Source organism: Panthera leo, chromosome A2 (assembly GCF_018350215.1).
Source record: "Panthera leo isolate Ple1 chromosome A2, P.leo_Ple1_pat1.1, whole genome shotgun sequence".
Classification (NCBI taxonomy): Eukaryota; Metazoa; Chordata; class Mammalia; order Carnivora; family Felidae; genus Panthera; species Panthera leo.
Window position 1 is genome coordinate 139,336,142 of NC_056680.1, and position 23,669 is coordinate 139,359,810.

A 23,669-nucleotide genomic window follows, 5' to 3' on the forward strand; every position below is an offset into this window, starting at 1 on the left:
TTGCTTGAATGAATACTGAGATTTTTATCCAAATGAATTGAAAATTATCTAACAATTACATAATTTAAAAGCTTTGAGATGAAGGATTATCTTTGTCATTTCCTGGCTTCTAATAAATATTTCACCATTGATTGCAAATAGAGATTTCTGGTTAATAAATTATGAGTCCACATTATAATAATTTAAAAAACCCTCAGTCAATTAGAGTAAACACCATTATGATGTAAAACCAAAATGTAATAATATTATTTTTTGAGTGCTTACGATGTGCCAGAGACTTTGCATTTGTTATTTAACACATGCAGAGCCCCAGGACAGTTAGTGCCATCTCTGGGACAGCAATGAGCACACTCGTCTCCAAGAAGATACATCAATTGTCCTTGTTCTACTGTCCTCAGCCTCTCACAGCCTCAGGCAGCAAATCCATTCGATTTGCTCCCTACGACTTAATGATGTATCACCCTAATTTGAGGCACATGATTTTATTTTGATAGAACATAATCCATTACATAGGCAAATATTTTATAACAGACTTTTACTAAATTTTTATTTCATTCCTATAACTCTTACTAGTAACTGGCTGTGGGTTTCAGATTCTTAAATCATCTGACTGAAATCACACTTCTTTTTCCTCTGGGCTGCTTACACCTTGTCTGCAAAGCTTACATGTAGCAGGAAAGGCCAAACTGCCACCTTAGTAGCAGATTATGCTAAAAACTCTCTGCTAACTCACGTTCTGTTTCATCCAAGGGACTTTTCCTTAGCCATCAGGGTGGCGATTCTGAGGGTGAGGAAATAATATTAAGGGGAAAGTCTAGCTGAGCACCTAATAATTGCCCTTTGGAAGGAAAGTGACACATGTTTTTATTCTAAGAATTCAACTTATCACGGGATAGTCATGTGAAAATGAAACCAAGTTAATTATCTCTCTCTATGAAAATGTGCTCCTGGTCATACTAGTTAAACATTAGGCCTTACAGAAATCAATTTTCTAAACTGCCTTCCTCAGAGAATTGTAGCAGGAGGAGGAAAGTATACGGAAGTTATGCAGAGGTGAGGTTGTATAAACAGAAACAGGGCCCTTGTGCTCATATTGGATGTGTGGATCACTTGGGGGAAGGTTCCACTATCAATCTGACTCTTATTTTTTTAATGTTTATTTATTTTTGAGAGAGAGAGAGAGAGAGAGCGACAGAGGGAGAGAGGCAGAGGGAAAGAGACAGAGGATCCGAAGCAGGGGCTCAAACCCAGGAACTGTGAGATCATGACCTGAGCTTAAGTCGGATACTTAACTGACTCAGCCATCCAGGCACCCCTCAATTGGATTCTTTGTATTCATGGTCTACAAGGCTCAGGAGTCAGTGATGATTCAGAGGGTGAAAGTCAATCAAGAGAGGTACGAAGAGTTGTTTTCCTCAGTAGAACCCTGAACCCCTTAACATCACAGACCTTGTCTTATTAGTCAAGCACAGAACTTTTGTTTGTTGAGCTGAAACAAAGTGAGAACTAATGAGTTAACCATAGAAAATCCTTCTTTAACCTTGAGATTATATACGATTTTATAATATGTGGTATTATGATATGGTCTGGGATATTATGATTTAGAATACACAATTCTTATTGTACCTTTATATGCATTTAGTTATATAATTTCTACGACCCTCAAATGTGTATTCCTTTTATCCCCCACTTTATAGATGGGGAAACTGAGGCATACTGAGTTGAAGTAATTTTCCCAAAGTCATATAGCTAGTAATGGGCTCAGCCAGGATCTGAACCCAGGATTCTCTTACCCCAGAATCCATGTTCTTAACCATTAAGCAATACATCCCCTTCATAAAGTCTCATAAGAAAATACTTCCCTAAGGCACTGTGTCATTTCCCTAATTATTCCGTGAACTTCTTGAACTCTTTCAGGAAGCATGTGGTGACTACTCACTTTGAATCTGATCCAGCAAACCCTTGAACATACTGATCTGAGTGTAGTTGAACAAATATATCAAAAGAAAATCCTCACCTCAGGGGAAAAGATAACCACAGTGGGAATCTTCAGACGTAGCACAAAGGTATGGATAGAGATTATGCTTGAGTTCTGGAGTTTCAGAGACAAAGGAATTCATTCACTCAAATATTTTATGACTGAAGTCCCCGAAGAAAGGAAAAGTAGGAGCAGTACCTGAACTAGAACCTAGACCACAGCAAGGAACCCTCAACTCTTTGGGTAGACCCTGAAACACAAGAAAGGGAAGCATGGTTTTCTCAGGGTCAGGATTCCTGTGTGGCAACACTCCAAACAATGTTTGGAGGAATGACAACAGTGGCCTGCTCAGAAATTTCTGAGGTATCTTTTCCTATTTGGGCCTTTCTTGTTCCCCATCAGCAGACTGATGATTAATTTATCAGATTAGTCAGTTAGCACCTGTGGAATAACATACAGATTGGGAAGGCTGTAGAGTGAATGGAAGAGGGAATGTAAATAGCACAAGAATAATAGCTTTCAGATATCGGTGAGCCTGATGGTAGGAGGTAGCCTGCAGGGCTGAGCATGCTTCTGGTGATGGGAAACCTGAATCATTATTTGTGCTCGTAAGTGTGGGTTATGAGATATTTTTTGGTAATGTATATAGTGAATAAAATATTTTCCTAGGTATAGAACAAGTAGCTATGCTTCCTTGGGTCTTCTTGGTTTTCTCAACTGTAAAACAGGAAAGGATTACACTGGATGATTCCCATGGCTCCTTCCAGCTCTAACATGTAGAATCTACCCACAAGGTCATCAGGGCCAAAATCACTTGAATCACGCAGCAGTCAAAAACAAACAAACAAATAAATGAAAAACCTCTGCCAAGAGCTTGCAGAGTCAGAAGTTTGAAGGCCTAACCCAGCCCCCCCTCTCTCCCGGTCCACTAAACCCTTTGCCCTTCAAGAACCCTAAAGGTGCCTGTTTTATCTGCAAAAGCTACCCAGAGCCAAGGTACTTTAAGTATTCAAAATCATAAAATTAAATTCAAAATCAGTGACAACCTTCTCAAAGGAGGAATTTAAAAAGGATATGAATGGTTATACCCATTTTAGATATCCTTTCAATTACTAAAAACCAAACATGACAAAATAAAAAAACCAGCTCTCTGTTGTTGAGGTTTACCACTGTGTCAGATAGGAAAACAAACACAGTGGAAAATTATCTTATGGGTTCTCTGAGGGCCTAACTTGTCTGATTCAAGTCCATCTTCTCTTCCAAGAGAGTGATAAATCTGAGACAAAACAAGTCACATACACAGATGGAATCTAGAGTCACCGTCAATTTATTTATAAATATGTACCATTTCTACACCATATAGTTTGAACAAAGACATCGAAAAGTGAAAGCAACAGCTGGTCTTGGGCACAGCCGCCACACAGACCACTTAGTCCCCAGGTCTGGGCTGTTCTCAGAGAAGCACCCCTCGCAGTCTGCTCATCTCAGCTACTCTTCCCTTCCCTTTACCCCTGTGGATGAATTAAATTTACACTTTGCACACCAGGTTAAAAATTAGAGGACCCTCTCCTTTCCAGTGGCTCTTCTTTTGAAAAATATTATTTTGTCTGGCTATTCCATTACTGTTGAGAACCACGGATGGCGAGGGCACACCAGATATGAATGACAGGCACGAGCAGTCTGTCTTCTGGTGCCTCCTATTGCACATCGTGATGCCTCTGCCCTTTCCCCATCTTAGCCCCTCTTCCCTCTCCCTGCCTCCCAACCGTTCACAGCTCCCTGGTTAGGTCTCTTTTTGTTCTGTCCCCCTCCCCATCACTACTGAGAGTCCAATGTCTCCTTCCCTATCACGCTGTAGGCCACATTCTTTCAAAACGTACTTATGTACTAAACATCTAATCTAAAACAATGAGCCAGTAAATCCTAATGAAGATGCTGCTTTAAAAACACAGAGTTAGAGAGACAGTGTGAGATAGTAGATATGAACTGCTTTTGGAATCAAAAGATATACATTTAAAACCCTGTTTCATAATATAGTAACTTTTCTTCCATTGAGTCTAAACTTTAGTCTTCCCTTATAAAATAGTAATAATCATTAATAGACTTACTGAGTGTTGACTATGCCAGATATTGTGCAAAGCAATTATATGCATGGTCTCATTTAATCCTCACGACTGCCCTATGGGCTACGTACTGCCCACACCTCACAGTAACGTAAGACTGAGGCTTAGTGAGATTAAAAAACTTGACCAGATTTAGGGTATTGCCCTGTGTTTCTCTGAATCCAGTGCCAAAACTCACCTGTATTACAGGGTGTTATATGGATCAATTAAGATGGGGTATAAGGGTCCTCTGTGGGTTATGAAGTACCATATGATGCACCGTCCAAAGTACCAAATTTAATGCACAGTCCAACCAAGGACTTTAAATTAAAAAATCTGGAAAGTTTAGATACTGTGTCAAATTGGGGAGGAACAAAATTAAAGGAAAGAAATTAAATCTATAGACTTCTTATTATGGAGAATAAGGATTCAGCATTCCAGGAGGAACAATATATTGTAAAAGAAACGCATAAGCAAAATGTACTGTGTGGCTCAAATAAGTGAGAAGCCTCTCTGGGCAGGAAACTCAGGAATAGAAAAAGGTACAGCAAGAAAACGTTGAATTGACTAAGCAATTATTTCTTCTTTCCTTAGTTTTCTATGTCACTATCATGAGTTCTTCCCAAACTATACAATATAATACTAAATGCCTCCTAATACTACTTTTGAACTATCAAAGAAAAATTACACTGGATGGGTTAAACAGGAAAGAATGAAAGAAAGACTTAAGACTATTGTAGTAGGAGAGATAGGTTGAACTCAAATCCTCTAGATCGTAAAGTGGTGGTTTTTAAGTACTGAGGTGAACTAGTGGGAAAAATACTGGTGGACATTAGCTGAGAGGTTGATCAGTATGAGTAGGACATCTGTTAATTTCCCCTTAACAAAGTTAGGCTCCTACTCCTCCACAGACACTAGAAGATAGGGGCCCTACTTACTTGATGATTACATTTCCAAGGTCCTAAGTCACTTGAGAAAGATATTCCTGAGTTGTACAACTGGCAAGTCTGAGAGATTTAAATCTCAAGGGGGCAGAGAAAGAATTTATAATCCCAAGTTTTCTAAAGTAAATGCTTTAAGAAAAGGGAGGTCAGGGGCCCATAATCAGGAAGAAGACTGCCTAAAATTTAGCCAAGCTGAGGGGAATGTTAAGGCCATCTTAGTCACTATGACTAGGCACACAAGATAATTAGGTCCCTTTTTTTTAGACACTCATCCTGGGAAACTCTCTCTTCCTCCTTCAATCCAGACTGGTTGCTCTCTAAACCTAATGGCACAGCTGTCAACCTGGGACTTTACCTTTCCTCTCTCTCCTTACCTGGAGGCACTAATTTAGTAGAATATATTGATTTAGTAGCATACACATATGTCCTTCATTAACAACTAAGACATGGCACACAAAAAATAGGTTTTTAAGACTTCAAATGTTTGAAAATGTGGTTATCTAGTGTCATTCTTGACAAATCATTTGGATGGATATAGAATTCTAAGTTAAAAATAACCTTTCCCAGGGCATCTGTGCGGCTCAGTCAGTTAAGCATCTGACTTCAGTTCAGGTCATGCTCTCACAGTTCGTGTGTTCAAGTCCTGTGTCGGGCTCTGTGCTGACAGCTCAGAGCCTGGAGCCTGCTTCGGATTCTGTGTCTCCCTCTCTCTCTGCCCCTCTCCTACTCACACTATGTCTCTCTCTGTCAAAAATAAACATTTTTAAAAAATCATCTTTCCCTCATAAGTTTGAAGATACTTTTCCACTGTCTTCTAACTTCCAATGTTGCTGTTGAGAAGTCTAATGTCACTTTGCCCTCGATTCCTTGAATGTCAATTTGTTTGACCTCTAAAGGTTTTCAGCAATTCCTGTTATTCCTGGTGGTCTGAAATTATGTTCATTGCATTGGACGCTCAATGATATCTCTAAAGTCACACATTCTTCAGTGACGCAAATGTTATTGGATAAATTCTTTGAAAATATTCTCCCTTCCATTTTTCTCTGTTGCCTCTTTTAGAAACTCTTATGAGTCAGATGTTAAGGCTCATGGATTTATTATCTAATTTCCCTTCTCCTTTAAATATCTTTGCAATTTTGTCCTACTTTCTCAACTATTTCCTGACTTTATAATTCTTTTATTGATTTATTTTATTATATTTTTCACTTCTGAAAGTTCAGTGTTTCTATTGCTGCTTTTAAAACATTCTGAGGGTGCCTGGGTGGTTCAGTTGTTTGAGCATCCGACTGCGGCTCAGGTCATGATCTCATGATTCATGGGTTCCAGCCCTGTATCAGGCTCTAAATGGGCAGTGGGAAGCCTGCTTGGGATTCTCTCTCTCCCTCTCTCCCTGCCCCTCCCCAACTTGCACTCTATTTCAAAATAAATAAATAAAATTTTAAAACATAAAAAAATACATTCTGATTTTTGCTTTATGAATGAAATACAATCAATTGTCTGAGAATATAGACTTAAATATATTGTTTTTAAAGTCCCCTATTTTTCTTTTGTCCTCTAGAGTTTTTAATCTTTGAATGATTATTTGGGTGGTTTCTCTTTCAACTTTTTTTTTTTTAATGTTTATTTATTTATTGGGGGGGGGGGGGAGAGCAGAGAGAGAGGGAGAGAGAGCCCAGACAGGCTCCATGCTATCAGTGCAGAGCATGATGTGAAGCTTGAATTCAAGAAATGTGAGATCATGACCTGCGCTGAAATCAAGTCCGACGCTTAACTGACTGAGCCACCCAGGTGCCCCTCAACTGCCTTTTAATTTGGAGACCTTTTCAAAGGTTAGTATGGCTGACCAATCATACTTAAGAATGTGGCACTACAGAACAACTTGGAAGTTCACTCTAGTAGACTTCTAGAGTGTTAAAATTGGAGTACAGAGGTTTCATTAGAAGACTTCCAAGTGTCAGTATCTTTGCTAGATATTGTTTGTGCACTGCCCCCTCCATCATGTCTTTTCTCTATTTTTCTCTATCCTACTGTGTCCCAGGAGGCTGACCCTGAGAACTATACAGTAGCTCCCCCTAAATAACCAGACTAAGAGTATTTTCCCCGCTTCTCTCCTTGCTTTAGCACAGAGTCTCTAGCAGTACCTGCAACTCTCCACACTTTGGTTCCTGCCGAGAGGGCTCTGTTGCACTGTTTTACTTCTCACTGGCTTTTACTTCCCTCCATTTTGCCTTCAACCTGGGGATATAATGACTTCTTACTGTTGCCAGTTGCTAGGGGACTCACCATCCCTCATTTGTTCATGTACAGACTGTAAGTAGTTCCTTCATTAATGTCCCTTCATTTGAATCATCTAGTATGAATCTGCTTTCCTGCTAGGATGGTGCCCACAGGTCTTTTCTTAGGAACACTTCAGTTTCTCCAGAGAAGAGTTCTATAAAACTTATCCAGGGAAAAGGGGAAGCACATACTTGACTTTGAATGTTCATACAGCGAGAAGCATTGGGGTGGAAGTACAAGTCTCCATATATAGTCTTTATTGTTAGTTTATAATTTACCATTTTATTGCAGTAGCTCTTCCCTTCTTGCCATTATCCCTGGTGATTTTGAGATTTACTCTCTACAAAGTAAATTTCCAGTTTCTTGTTAAGGTTAAGCTACAGGAAATGGAAGAAAGGATCATTAGGTCTAATTGACTCTCAGTGAGGCTTTTAACCAATTCTTTTTGTTTTCAGCCCCATGTGTCATCCCTGTCTGGTGCAGTCATAGGTGCCTCTCAGTCCCAAATCTTTCCCAAGTTCCATGGTGTGAATTCATCTGCTTCTTACTGGTATATGCATTCAATGCTATTAATTTCCCTACAAGCACTGCTTTCTCAGGATCCCCAAATTTTGATAAGTTGTGTGCTCATTTTCATTTATTCCAAATATTTTAAAATTTCTTTCGAGTTTTTTTTCCTTTGGTTCATATATTATCTAGAAGTACGTTGTTTAATCACCAAATATTTGGGTGTTTTCTATTTTTCTGTTATTGATTTCTAATTTAATTCCACGATGATCTGAGAATACATAGACATTATATAATTCCTATTCTTCTAAATTTGCTAAGGTGCATTTTATAGCCTAAGATGTGGTCTACCTTGGTGAATGTTCCATGTGACTTTGAGAAGAATGTATATTCTGCTGTTGTTGAAGTAGGCTATAGATGTTCATTATAGTCAGTTGATTGATAGTGTTCTGAATTCAACTATGTCGTTACTGATTTTCTGCCTGCTGGATCTGTCCATGTGTGACAGAGCAGTGTTAAAGTCTTCACTGTAATAATGGATTAACCTATTTCTCCTTGTAGTTCTATCAGTTTTTGCCTTATATATTTTGATCATATATTTTATATATACCATAGATTTTGATGTTTTACGTGCATGTGCATTTAGGATTACTATGTCTTCTTGGAACACAGGGGGAAACCAAATAGGTCAAAAAACCAAATTTGACTTTTATGAAGTTTACCAAATGTTTTCTGTTTTATGGCTTTACTTTCTAAAGTCTTTCCTTCATGCCCTCCACAAATTTTTCAAACAGCAGTATAAAGCTAGTTTTACTCACTTATGCTTTCCAGCATGGGTCGGCTTTAAGGGCAAAGTGCTGAATCCCACCATGAGTTCATGATGCATATGGAGATAGGCAACATTTGGGTCCTGTTGCTCTTTATTTTCCTTTCTTTATTTCTCTTTCCTTCTCCTCTTCCATCCAATAAATACTAGACATTTACTTGGGTATTATACTAGCTGCTACGTGTTTTCAATACATTTACAGTACAGTTGTAGATACTGAGAATTGCACTGACATTATGGAAAAGTGAGTAAAGTATCAGAAGTGTGGCGGCAGAGTAATGAGCAGAGCACTTGGCATAGAGATGAACAAATTATGCCGTCTCTGTCCACTGAGGGCCTACATTCCAGAAAAGAGATGGTAGGACTCAAAGAGTAATAAAAGAGTAAAGTAGAAAAGAACATTCTAGATAATGCAAAGTTCTGTGCAGGGGCAGTGAACCTGAAGCTGAGTAACCTATTCAGGGCAGACAAGCCAGTCAGTGTGGGTGCAGGGAAGGGGTACAAGTGAGGAATTGTGCAAGACGGACCTAAGGGAAGACTCTGGAGGAACTGGTACATTTTGAACTTCATTCTGAAAACTGTGGAGAAATTTTCAAGAATTTTAAGATGAGGGGAAGGAAATAAACAGATTGCGATTATGAGAAGACTGCTTGGGGGCATTACTGGAGATAATGAAGTGGGGCAAGATGGGAGGCAGGGGGACCAGAAGAGAAGTAGTTGCAGTCCGGTCATCATAACTACTTCATGCTGAAGGGGCTTTCACAATGGTAGGGGGTCTAGAGATGAAGGAGAGAGTAGGGAAGATATTGCAATAGGTGGTTAAAATCTCTAGAATCTAGTAATGGGTTCTTGAAGTGAAAGAGGAAGCAAAATAAAACCATGAAGAAAGATCTAAGATGATTCTTGGGTTTCTGGCTTTGGTAACCGATTTCACGGGATTCAAAGGTCTTTTAGAGATATCAAATGCACAAAAATGATGTTTAGAGCAGTGAGATTCGAGAACAGAGTGAAAAATCAGACTGAAGTCATGGGTCTAATGAATATTTGCTTATGTGAGAAGATTAGGGGATAAATATTTCTAGTAAAGACTCAAATTTAATTGAGTTCCTAATGCTTTTTCCAATATCCACAATTCAGGGAGTCTAGAGGAAGCTTGTAAACTCCAGGGGAAAATGTAATCCCTGCGCTGGAACTGAGGCTGGATACACTTGAAAGGGGGTGGGGAAATTACACTTGGTCCCTCACTTTAACATCCTGGGAGAATAACCTACTGGATTGCCCAATGCCCATATGAGAGCAATAGTAATGGTAACAGGAAATGTCATCAAATGTGTGGCCTTGTAATTACATATAAAATGTAGCTGGATAGGCAAATCTTGAGAGGCAGAAAGTAGAATTGTGGTTGCAGAGAACTGGGGGAGGAGGAAATAAAGAGTGATTGCTAATGAGTAATGGGATTTCTTCTTAAGGTTATGAAAATATTCTAGCATTCAATAGCAATGATGGTTGTGCAACCTGTGAATATACTAAAAAACACTCAATTGTATACTTTAAAAGGGTACATTTTATGGTAGATGAGTTATATCTCAATTTTTTAAAAAAGTAAAAAGAGAGCCAAGTCTCAGGGTCTACATGCCACCAACCAGACTACCTGAAGCATCCTCTGGTCCTAGGACTTCTGAATTACAGCACTGTTCTCTGAGCGAGGCCCAGTTCCTTTTACTGGAAACTTTCTGTCTTGGCCAGTAGAAGCTTCGTTTAAGGTAGTGACCTTTATAACACTGCTGGTCATCTACAGCTTCTCTTGTCCTTGTATGGGAGATTATTATCCAAGAACAAAAATAGGAAGGACAGGGAGAGAATCTTTCCAACCAGCCCAGATAAAACATATCTGCAGCTTCTAGCTGACGAGTGGCCTTTTTCTGTAGGACACTGAGATTTGTTCATCAAAGAAATAAGTGCACACACACATACCAAACATATATCTACCAAGAAATAGCAATCTCCGTTTCCTTTATCTTCATTATGTCTGAAAAACCTAATCAACTTTTCAGTTAGGATAGAAAGTAATGATGGTATATTGAAATTTCATTTTAGTAAGACTGGAATGGATTTTCCTTACCAAAAATTAGATACCGCATGCCTTTGGCTAGCATGGCACAATGAAAAAATCATGGGCCTCAAAGTCAAAAAGGTGGTTCACATGGTAGCTTGTGGCCTTGGACAAGGTTTTTGGAAACACTGTAAGCCTTTGTTTCTCTAACTTTAAATGGAAGATAGAACCTACTTCAAAAGATAAAATGCTATAAAATATGCCAAGTATCCAGCAGCACTTGGTAAGATATTTTCAATGAACATTACTCCATTCTCTGTTATGACAAAGCTATAGTTCTCTGGTATTTTTGCCTATTCTCTCTCTCTTTTTCCCTTTCTATGCACCTTTCTGTCTAACATTCTCCTCTTCCCTCCCTCTCATCTCCCTTCTTGTTCTCTCTTTTATATTCCTTAACTAAACCTGAGGTGTCTGACTCTTTCACCAATAAAGAGGTACCAAAATCTAAGATTTTATAAGATTCTCTGAAAGTCTTCTCTAAAAAAAAAGTAGAAAATCATCTATATTTTAATTTTTACTTGTTTCTATGAGTCATATAAGCATGCAATAGAGCAAGATGCTCATGGCTCTGCGATTTTCTACTGCTTAGGCATAATAATGCCTCTGATAGGTCTCTCTGGCCCTTTCATGCAAACCATGCTCAGTTAGCGTATCATTTGCATGTTGGCAAGGTGGTTACTTTAATATGCAGTAATAAAAAAAACAGACAGAACCCAAACAGGAAAATAGAACACCTTTTTAATAACTGATGCATTAAATGAGGAACCATTTTCTTTCATGAGAGTATATTACTTGACCTTCTACAAAGACAAGTTCATTGGATTTAATTTTGAGGAACCGATTACATTTTTTTTTTATAGCCAGAAACAGTTTGATTTGATTGAAGTCTGGTTAGGATGCAAAGAGGCTATTAAAATGATTCTTAGCATGTTTTTTCTAAAGAACAGTCCATTAATTGCCTGTGAATATTCATCCCTCAAACCTCCTACTCTATTAGGCTCAAACCAGAGTCATAAGATTATGATGTTTTTATTGATGTAATTAATAACAAATGTTACTCGTTAACTTGGTTATAACCAAATTGGACATTTGACAAATGTACTCAAGACCTTGCTCCAGTGAATTAATATAGATATGAGGCAACATATTGACCTCAAAAGATGAAATCAAGAATATTACTGTGGGGGAAAAAATGGAGAAAGCATTCTACCAAGTTTTGGAAAAGCAACAAATAATGATTTTTAAAATGAATTCTTTTTAGGTTTCTCTGTACACCATGCTGAAATAATTTAAGACATCTGTTCAATATACAACATCAACTGAAATATTAAAAGATAGTTTAAAATACCAGAAGCAAGAACACTACAAAAAGTAATAATACGCAACATGAAGAGAATAGATTAGGAACAGAATAAATAAATAACCCACCACTTTGCTCCACTCCTCATTCTTCAACCAAGAAAATCCAGCTCCTGTTTAATCAGAAAATCTAAGGAGTAACAGCAATGAAACTTTCTGCCCTATTGTAATTCTGCAAATTGTAACCTTGAAAATCACACTCAGATGTGTACCAATGCATTTCAAATGTGAAAATACACAGGGAACTAGTTCATACATGTAGTCTAAAGACCCAGAATAAGATTTTGTTTTGTTTTATTTTATTTTATTTTATTTTATTTTCTTAAAGAGAGAGAGAGAACACAATTGGGGAAGAGGGAGCAGGGAGGAGGAAGGGAGGGAGGAAGGGGGAAAGGGAGAGAGAGGGAGAGAGGGAGAGAGGGAGGGGGAGAGAGAGAGAGAGAGACAGAGATCCAAGCAGGTCCACACTCAATGCAGAGCCCGAGGAGGGCTTGATTCCATGACCCTGGGATCATGATCCAAGTTGAAATCAAGAGTCCGACACTTAACCGACTGAGCCACCCAGGTGCCCCCAGAATAAGATTTTTATTCATTTTTATTTTTTACATTTTTAAGAATTTTTTTTAATGTTTATTTATTTTGAGAGACAAAGTGTGTGTGTGAGAGAGAGAGAGAGAGAGAGAGAGAATGGGGGAGGGGCAGAGAGAGAGGGAGACACAGAATCCAAAGCAGGCTCCAGGCTCTGAACTGTCAGCACAGAGACTGAGGTGGGGTTGGAACCCAGGAACCATGAGATCATGACCTGAGCCAAAGTCTGCCGCCCAGCCTCTGAGCCACCAAGGTGCCCCCAGAATAAAATTTTAAAATCAGGCTACACTAATTTGGAATTTGCCCATCGGCTGAGTTGATGTTTACCTTCACGTTATTTGAAATCAGACTGCAGCAAGGATTTTTCTTTTACTTAAATAGTTAATTTTCAAGCTTTAAGCAATAACCATCACCGTGCTAATCCCTAACCACATGAACAGGTAGGGTGGGGATGATAGGAAAGTGAGGAGCAAGCAGTAAGAGGTGGACACTCATGTCAACCAGACATAATCACTAGGTAGCCAGAGAAGGAATTGGGTTCCACAAGGCCAGGGTAGTTACTGTTTCATCCCATTTTACAGATCAGGATAATGGTGAGTGAAGATGAGAGAGTGCTTGGGCCAAATCCCACATCTAGGAATCAGTTCTAAGTTTTCTGCCCCCAAACCCCACACTTTTCCCATTCAGAAAGACAATGCAAGGGTCTGATCAATGCAAGGGTACCTAATCAACGAAACACCTTTCTCAGAAATCCTCCTCCAGCAAGAAAACTGAGAGCAGGCCAGGGTGGCCCAACGTTTCCTACTCTAACCCTTACCAGTGCTCCTCTACTGAGGCTGCACTTCCTTCTGTGGTGCCCCTTGGACACCAACATGAGCTGAAGTCTCAACAGGTAGAAATGAAGATGTCCCATTTTCCTTCACAAGAAAAGGTCACATGTATATATACACATCACTGTTATGCACTGTGTGGGTGTTCAGAGAAACAGGATACAATCCTTGTTAATGAGATGCTTATAGGCTGATTAGAAGAAAAGGGCTAGATCATCCTTGCTTTTATCCCCCAAAACAAATACAATGAGAATTTCAGGCAACTATGGAGAAATGTCAGAAAGGATATTTTTGGTCAAGGGGACCTTCAGAGGTCAAACTCATGAATGCGTGAGAATATGTAGATCCATGTAGGTATGAAAACATTACTCCATTCCTTTTTCTGTACTCCCTTTTTGATTTTTAGTACTTTCACAACCCATGCCCTACTGCCCGTCTAGGGTCTCCAACTGCCCATGCCCTACCTAGACTGTCCAGGACAATTTATACTCAATATCTTTTGCTTTATTCCTCATTCTTAGTACTTTGCTCTCTCCTGAAAACTTCAAACTTAACTGTCAACTGTTCCAGATAAAAATGCTTTAATAGGAAAATGGCATCTGTGTTGCTGGCAATATTAGCTAGTGAGTTAAGTTATGTGGATATTTTTTAAGAGATCACAAAAATCACTTCCAAAGGGCTGCTTATTACATATTCTTGCTCAGACCATATCCTAAGACAATGGTTCCTAAACCAAACTATCATAGGAAGTTTTTAAATTAATTTTAACTTCAAAAGCTATGAATACAATCAATTTTTTAACAAAGTAACTAACTAGAACTTTGTTCAAATTTCCTTTCTTTTTTTTAAGGAAAAAGGAGACCTGAACAACCTTGCTTAAATTAGTCCAAAAAAAAAAATCATTTTAGACACTATAAATGTTTCAATATTTTGCCTATGATTCAATCTGCCTAGTTAAAAAGAAATTTACTTTGGCCACATCTTCAAATTTTTACTGTATTTTACAATTACTGACCCTTAATAAATACTGAAAGCTGAGAGTTACAGGTATTTGAGGTCCTACTATACCTGCACACATATAAAACAAATAGAGCCTTATAGGTAAATTGTGTCTTGAAGAAAACTAAAAACATAGAAGATGAAACTACAGTTGCCATTTAAATTACATCTACCAAAATCTCAGCAAATCCTTGAGAACCACAATGTAGTTAAGCAATTTGCCTGGTGTAACCAATCTCAGTCCAATCTATAAATTTGCATAAGGGTTTTAGATTCCAAGTAAGCTGCATTTATGAACAGTGGTAAGAAACAAGTGCTAACTATACCCAACATAAACATGATTGGCTTTGACATTTTCTTAAGAAATACCCCTCCAAGGAAAAGATTTACAAATAGGTTGCTCAGACAACTACATTTCCTAGATCCCAATAAGCAACTCCCTGTGCCTTATAAAATAAAAGCATTTTGAAATATAATTAAGTTGGGAGTACTATAATCTTGGAAAATCTTTAATGAGAAAGTACAGTTATCATAAGGACTAGAGTTTATGGTGACTATAGCATGCTAAATATAAAGATTTAATAGTAAAAATTCACCAGTGTGTTTCCATTACTGCCTAAGGGACTGGTTAATTCTTGTTTAGAAATAAAAGCTTACTATAGAGATTGGTGATAATATTCCTCAGCGTTAACTATTATTTTAATTGTCCCAGGAGATCGTGTCACTCCCCACTCTATAACAGTATAGTTACCAAGTAATCTTCTAATATTGATTTAATTTTGTAACTAAACTTTCCTATAAGAAACACAATTTGCTGACCAGCTCCACGGGATTCTAGTCTACTTCTTAGTTGTTTTTGGTTATAAATTAACAAATTGGCATTATTGTATACAAAAAAATTCCTTCAGGATGACTCAATCTTCTAGAATTTACTTAGGAAGAAAGACAATTGGGCTTTAGTATCTGCAAGCTGGAGGACATGTGAGGTCCCCCCAAGAGCACTCTTAAAAGCACCGAGACTCAGGCTCTGAAAAGCAGCTCAGTCTTCCACTTGCACTTTCCTCAATACCACAGCAGATGTTAATTTTTAAGATGAAGCATCATCATTTTCATCTTTTTTGCATTCGTGTTTCAGGCTAATTTCTATTGTCTTGGTCTCACTTTTGGAAGAATAAATCGCACACTTACTCACATTGATGTCTTAAGAAAGCAAATTTGTAATTCTCTTACTTTGAATATGTGCCAGGCATAATTTTAGAAGGGGATAGTGCCCTGAAATCAATCAGTAATTGAAAGGGAGTAACTCCAAAAACCATTATGGAGCTCCCGTTTCTGGAATGAAAAGGACAGTTTGTGCGATGAGGAGATGCCAGCTGTTATTACAATGCAAACATTTAGAGAGTCAGAGCCCAGGGGGAGGCTTTTGGGCAGACAGAACATGCTCAGTTCATAACCTGTGTAGGGGCCAAGGGCAGGCCACCCCAAGATGGTTCATTTTGCATGAACATTATTTTGCATTAAAAGCAGTCAAAACCCGGCACATTCAGGAAAAGCTCTTTACCTCCCCATCAGCTGCCAGCCTATATCAGGCAGAGATCTATAAACAGAGATTCCTCTTTCCCTAAGAAATTTATCTGCATAATTGGACAACCTTTGTTTTTTAAACATCTCCTTTTACCTTTGTTGCTAATGGTCTTTCTCCCCTTTGTATCCTCAGACCCTACTCCTCTCCTCACCTCATATGAGTGTCATGTTGCCTCACTATCTTTGGAATTTCATGTTTGTGTGGATTCTAAATTTGACTTTCTCTCGTTAATCTGTCTCACATCAATTTGATTCTTAGTCCAGCTAAAAGGATCTTAAAGAGCAGAATAACATTCCTCCTCAACACCTGCTTAATCACAACTCCCAAACCTTTGAAAAGTTACCTTTTAAAAAACTGCAGAATTTTGGGGCACCTGGGTGGCTCAGTTAAGTGCCAACTTCAGCTCAAGTTATGATCTCACGGTTCCTGGGTTCGAGCCCCATGTTGGGCTCTGTGCTGACAGCTCAGAGCCTGGAGCCTGTTTGGATTCTGTGTCTCCCCCTCTCTCTGCCCCTCCCCCGTTCTCTCTCTCTCTCTCTCTCTCTCTCTCTCTCTCTCTCTGAAAAATAAAATAAACACTTAAAAAACTTTTTAAAAATTTAAAAAAAGGTGAGTCTATTAAAGCACGAGGACAGACCCCATGGGAAAATAAGAGTTGCACTGGGGTTGCGAAGAGTGGCTGGTTATGTACTATGGAGGTAAAGGCAAAAGAGGAAGTTTCCAAAAGGAGTTTCTATGTTAAAGAGGACCAATAAGATACCTGAGACGTAGTTATTGTCAAGCTAAAGTTGTTTTTTCTCTAGCAAAGCATTAAGACCATAGAGCGTTCTTGGAGGAACGTTTTACTCTGCCTATCTCAAGTATTCGTCAATGGGCTGCAGGTTATGAGGAAATTTAATCTTATTTACCATTCCATTCTTGTCTTTGTTGCCCACATCACTATGGCGGGGAGGGTGATGTTAAGGCTCCAGGAAACTGAGTCTATAGGTTTCTGGAGGTTAGGCTATTGATAAGATTGCCTTTTTCTTGTCATTTACTAAGACATATGTAAACTGATGGAGACTCATGTCCTGCATGACTGTGATCTCCTCAGTTAGCCATTTGTTTTCTCCTTCTCTTAGCTTCAGGGCAGCCAGGAGCACCTAAGGAATGTCACGCGTATCCCACCTGGGGGAGGGGGGCTTGCAGGGCATCAGTTTGCCTTATGCTCCCTCATCAACAAGGGAGAGCTTGCTTGAAATTCTCTCCCTTCCAATCTCTCTCTGCCCCTCCCACCCTCACAAAATAAATAAATAAACTTAAAAAAATGTTTTAAAAATTGTACAATTTTGGAGCCATGTAACACTTTAGAGGTGAGCTAAGCCAAATGCTTAATAATTCCGATGAGAAAAAGGTTTGCCAGAAGTTCCAAGATTTGCCTGCTATCACACAGTCTCCCAGGAGAAAGCTGGAACCTTTGGACTGTAAGATTAAAGCTTCCTATAGCTCCACCCTGATTTCCATTTTAACTTAACCAGAGGGACAAAACTCATGCCCTTTAATCCTTGCTGTGGTTTCATCACTTAGAAGCACTATATTAAGCAGAGGTAAATAATTATTTTATGTAGGTCTAATTAACCTCAAATTGACCAGCACTAGCCCCAAACTTTATTCCCCTGAGTCAGTCTAAGAGGAGCAAATTGAGTCTATTCAGTTCAACGTGTGCTGTGGGGTTGAAATGTGCATCGCTTAGGGTAGGAGAGAAGGAACCACCACTCTGCTAAGAAGAAAGTTTCAACTGCTAGAAGAAAGTGGAAAGAAACTAAAGCCATCCCAATGAATAAGATAAAGGAATCATCACAGGAAAGATAGTTGGAAACCAGGTTGACATGTACTGTCTCTACTTTAAGGTTATAAAAAAAAAGTCTATGAAGAATTGCTACCCCGAGGCAAACTGAACACTTATTTCCTCAATTTAAATAGTTCTAAACTGTATCCAAAGAATCTTTTTCCACAATAAATAAACATTAAATGAAGAATGACTCTCATCTAGTATGTATCCTACCATACGTGAAAGTAACTTATGAGGAATAACAGCTTTCAAAATGTTCGATATCTTTTAAATAATTAATTACAGGTTATTTTTTAAATGGCATCACAGACTGATTTCTTTGAGAAACAGGTTTATCTACTATCTGTTCTTTCACAAATCCAATTTAATCAACCCATTCTGTCCCTCAAAAATACCAGGAAAGTGTGAGAACAGATCGCCTGTCACAATAATTCAACGCATAGATCTTGTGGAATGTGTCATTAGGATCACCTCATATGAGGAACAACACAAGCTAACCTAATGTCTAACATTAAATGGTGTCAGGCAATCCTGAAGTCACTACTCACACTTCACTGGAATTCACACTACACCGGAATTAATGAATAACTTTTCTTGATATCTCATTCACTTATTCATAAAACATTTATTGATCAACCAAATGCCAAGTACTGTGCTAGGTCCTAAGAATACCAAGTTATGCAGAAGTCCTGCCCTTAATGAGCTCAGAAGGTAGCCTGAAGAGATCTTTTTAAGCCCCACCATACCAGTGTTATTTCAAGCTGGTCTCCGTTCCAATTGATCAACGCTGGTACTCTGCTGGTTTTTAAATGTTTTGATATCCTCTTTACCTTGCTGTTTGTAACTGTGAATTTTAGGAACATGGAAGAACTTAAAAACATGCCACTGCATGAGTTTTAACAGAGGTATGTATAAGATCCAGTGAGTAAACCCAGAAAGGGGTGTGAAATTCACATGATGGAATTTGAGAAACCTTCACAGAGAAGACATTGGAGCCTTAAAGAATAAGGTTTGGGAATGAGGGCAGGAAGAGGGAAGGGACTCAGAGGACTCGGAAAAGCCTGGGCATTACCAGAATTACCAGGGCATACTCTTTCTAAGTGAATAATATCTGGAAACAGCTCAATCATCCTCATATTTATTACCACACAATATATAATTAAATACAGCAACTCATTTAGACGTTTAGATGTTTAAATGTTTTACACATTTAGACATTGAAAATATTAAGACTACCATTCATATTTTTCCAAAATATTCAAGGATAGCCGGGAGCATTGTTTAAACACAAATAAGTATAAATGGGAAGAAAGCAGAAAATAGCAAAAGAATAGGAAAACATGTAGTTCCAAAAATTGGTAAAGAGCTTCTCAAATATAGAACCTTCCTCTAATCCCCCCTTCCTAGGTGCTGGCCTTCACTAGTCATTGGACTGTGGAGTAAGGATGCACAGGAGGGACTCGGGGGAGGATGGATGTCTTTTGGCTGCCTGCCATTCTCTGAGTCGGGGCTAATAAAAACACTAACGTACAGTAATAATGGTAAATTATTCTACCTCATTCCAAATGGTTTTTTAAAATTTTTTGGAGAGCTTTCAAATGCTTTTGAATTAAAAGAATGATTGCAATCCTAAATTTTAGGAACGTGAGAAAAATTAAAATAATCCTATTATTTTAAACTTGAGGTGCCTTCATTCTCAATATGTATTATTTTACAAGTCTTTACATATTTCAAGACCTTAACAGATTTTTTTTAATGTTCTTTGAGCCCTAACTACTTTATTTTAACAGAAATTAATACAGACTCTTACTTAAATGTATAAATTAAAAATGTTTAGAAAGATATGCAAGTATCCAATAACACAGAATATTGCACATTAGCTTGTTAGTTGAATTATCTTTTATGCATAAACAAACTTAGAGTTTATGAGTGATACCAGATGGAGAACCAAAAGTAGCAGTGTTTGTGGTACTCTGACCGCAAAGACTGAACTAGGGAACTCAGCAACACACCATGCCTCAACCCTGACCTCCAGAGGCCATTCTAAGAATGACAGAGGGTTTCTAAGATTAAACAGTTGACTGAACTTTATTAAAGCGATCAGATTTGTCCACGTGCTTTAGTTAACCTGTCCCAGATCACAACCAACAAATCAGAAAGCTGTCCTGTCTTAATCCAGAAAGAATAATTCTAAATTTTTCATTTCTAAAGTAATCCTTAATATTTTCCAACTGGGTGAAATTTCTGACCCATTCAAGTGTTAAAATTAACACTTTATTTACTCTTTCTTCTATTATTTATGAAGAACAATAATTCTCCTTTATGAAGGTGACCAACATTCTCCTTATTTTATTATCAGAAAAATGAAGATTATCAGTGAAAGGGCTCTCAGTTTTTCTGAATGATCCTTCAATCTTTTCCTACAGGTCTCATTTTCTAATCTTTACTTATTTTTATGAGTCTAACCTAAGACCTTTATTAGATTATTGACATTAAAGACCATATGTCAGTGATGAAAGTGATGAATTTATTTATCATTCTTTAGGGGAAATTTCACATTTCTATACTCGTAAGCTACCAAAAGACCATCCTGGAAAATTACAGTTAATTACATGAATTAGCTACTAATGAGATTTAAACAAACAACCAAGCTACTAATAAGAATTAAATAATACGAAGACATGTTACTTCAAGTGTTACTCTGACATATAATATGAACAGGATAGTGTCAGATGCCTTGTAGGATCTTATTTTCCAGGACTTGACAACAAAAGCTTATGCTGGGCACACATGGTCCATATTTTAGGAATAGAGAACTTACAAATATCAGAATCAGAAACTTTTCTGAAAGGTTTGTTCAGAGACGACATTATGGCAAAACTCCACATAACCACCACCACACCTCTACCGCTAGCCACCAAATTTCAATTTTCCCATTCCCAAGATATGGAGAATATGAATTCTGCAAGTGATCAGATCTGAAGGCTGCAGAAGGTGTTGTTATTAGAACCTACCACCTTGCAGAGTGTGATATTTATAAGAATTGTATGTAGAACCAAAACTACGACAGAGTCATTTATGTTGGGGACAAAAACAGAGTTGGCCAACACAGGTGCATTAAAGAACAATAAAACTTAACCTTACCTAACATAATTCTCAGGAATTTGCAGCTTTTCTCAGAAATCAGCAGAGGATGCCAGTCAACCCCCGGATGTCAGCCAATCTTCAAACACCAAGTCTGCTCACGTCATCTTTGGACTTCCTTGTTCCCCTGGCTCAGTTACCCTAATGCAAATAAAGAAGACGACTACTAGGCAACCAGTCAGCTGAAAAAGCCAAATAACTTCCACATTCACCCCATAAAAACCCTTTATTCCATGAGCAATCCAGAACTCACAGCTCCTGTAGCCTTGAGTTTCCCAGCTTGCAGGTCAAAAACCTCGCAATAAACTCGTCTTTCTACTTTGTTTTATTCTGTGTACAGTTTGGTTTTTGACATATATATTTGTTCATTCAGGTGACCAAAATATATTTCTCATATATATCTGGTCTTCATCCATGGTTCCTGGCTCACTGCTTCTAAAACCTCTGGAACTGAGTGATAACAACAATGGAAGCATCTTTTGTTATAACATTTGGTCTCTTGTCATCAGTTCCTGAAATTGATTCAGAGCCACAAAGGTGAAATGGGCATCTTATTATTCATAATAAGCCTCATTCCACCGCAATGGGGTTTATGTTTATGAGGTGGCTTTGGAAACACCTAGGGATGGGGCTTGGTTGCTAGGGAACCCCAACCATGTGGTTAGAGGGTTAGAACTTTCAGACTCACCCCCTGATTTCCAGGGAGAAGGAAGGGAACTAGAGGTTGAATCGATCACCAGTTTCCAATGATTTAATAAATATCGCCTGTGTAATGAAGCCTCCATGAAAAGCCAAAAGGAGAGGGTTCAGAGAGCTTATGGGTTGGTGATCATGAGGAGATCCAGGGAGAGTGGTGTGTCTGCTGCACCTTCCCCACACCTTGCTGTATGTATCTTTCCATTTGGCTGTTGACTCGCATCCTTTCATATCCTATGTAATAAGCTAGTCCATTGGCTAGCTGTTGGCTAGCCATTTGGCTGTTGACTCGCATCCTTTCATATCCTATGTAATAGCTAGTAATATAATGAATTAATGGGTTCCCTGAATTCTGAAAGCTACTCTATCAAACTAATCAAAACCAGGGAAGGGGTCATGGAAACTTCTAATTTATAGCCATTCAGTCAGAAGCACATCCAACAACCTGGACTTGCAATTGGCATGTGAAGTAGAGAGCAGTCTTCCGGGACTGAGCCTGTGGGATCTAATGCTACCTCTGAGTGAACAGCATCAAAACTGTGTTGGGGGCGCCTGGGTGGCGCAGTCGGTTAAGCGTCCGACTTCAGCCAGGTCACGATCTCGCGGTCTGTGAGTTCGAGCCCCGCGTCAGGCTCTGAGCTGATGGCTCGGAGCCTGGAGCCTGTTTCCAATTCTGTGTCTCCATCTCTCTCTGCCCCTCCCCCGTTCATGCTCTGTCTCTCTCTGTCCCAAAAATAAATAAAAAATGTTGAAAAAAAAAAACTGTGTTGGATTATATGACACTCAGGTGGTGTCCAAAACATTGGTTGGTGGTATAGAGGTAAACCACTCCTTCAACATTAAAACTCAGTACAGAACCCAAAATACTGTAGTTCACCACCACCTCAAAAAGATGTGGGAAGAGCCTTCTAAGAATCTTAGTGTCTAGGAGAGCTGATAGAACTTAAGCATCCTTTAGCAGGGTGAAGGCAATGTTGGATTTACTGCATGTCCACAAGGAGCCTGTGTCCAAAAGTTGGAGCAGGAGTCACAGCCACCAAAGAATGAACAATAACTTCTCAATGCAACCAAGAACACAGCTGTCTTGCAAATCTCTTTCTCACTCCATCACTACAGGGAGGAAAATATGGAAGGTTTGTATATTTCTCTCTCTCTCTCTCTCTCTCTCTCCCCTTCCTTCTTTCTCCCTCCCTTCCTCTATGTCTCCCTCCTTCCCTCTCTCTCTCTTTCACCAGCCCTGGTGAGATTAACAGATATATATACATAGATAGATAAAGACATATAGATATAGATATAGATATAGAACATACACATAGAAATTACATATACACACATATATATGTACATGTATATATATGTATGTATACATATATGTACAGATATATGTACAGATATATATGTATATGTGTACATGTATATATGTATATACATATGTACATACACATATATATGTACATGTATACATGTACATATACATATGTGCACATACATATATATGTACATGTATACATGCATACATATATGTGCATGTATATGTGCATGTACATATATGTGTATATGTGTATACATGTACATATGTATATACATATGTACATATACATGTATACATATACATACATATACATATATATATATAAAGAGAGAGGGGGGCAGAAAGAGAGAGCTCTCCAGCCTTGCAAGGATGCTTACACTATTTTAGATTTAGATAGATATCTAAATATATCTAGATATTTAGATAGATTTAGACAGAATAATAAATATGAATCAGCACTGCCTTCAAGCAGCTCACTCTCTGATAAGTCAATATGTTTATTTTCAAATAAAATACTGAAAAGTCACCTGTATAAGTAATTATGTAGCAATTTGTTGAAATAAATAGTCAGTAGACCT

General features: G+C 38.4%; 1 protein-coding gene across 4 annotated transcripts in view; it reads right to left on the reverse strand.

The window, feature by feature from the left end:
- The window catches only part of SLC13A1 (solute carrier family 13 member 1), a 233,938-nt gene that overhangs the window by 191,185 nt on the left and 19,084 nt on the right, over nt 1-23,669 (reverse strand). For 3 of the 4 annotated variants that reach the window (XM_042923373.1, XM_042923380.1, XM_042923364.1), the window contains exons 1-2: nt 21,337-21,601; nt 21,084-21,224 (exon numbers count right to left, since the gene is read on the reverse strand). The gene's annotated coding sequence lies outside the window, so the exon portion shown is untranslated. Of the gene's footprint in view, nt 1-21,083; nt 21,225-21,336; nt 21,602-23,669 lie in introns of those variants that run through there. The other variant, XM_042923367.1, reaches the window with a different exon arrangement.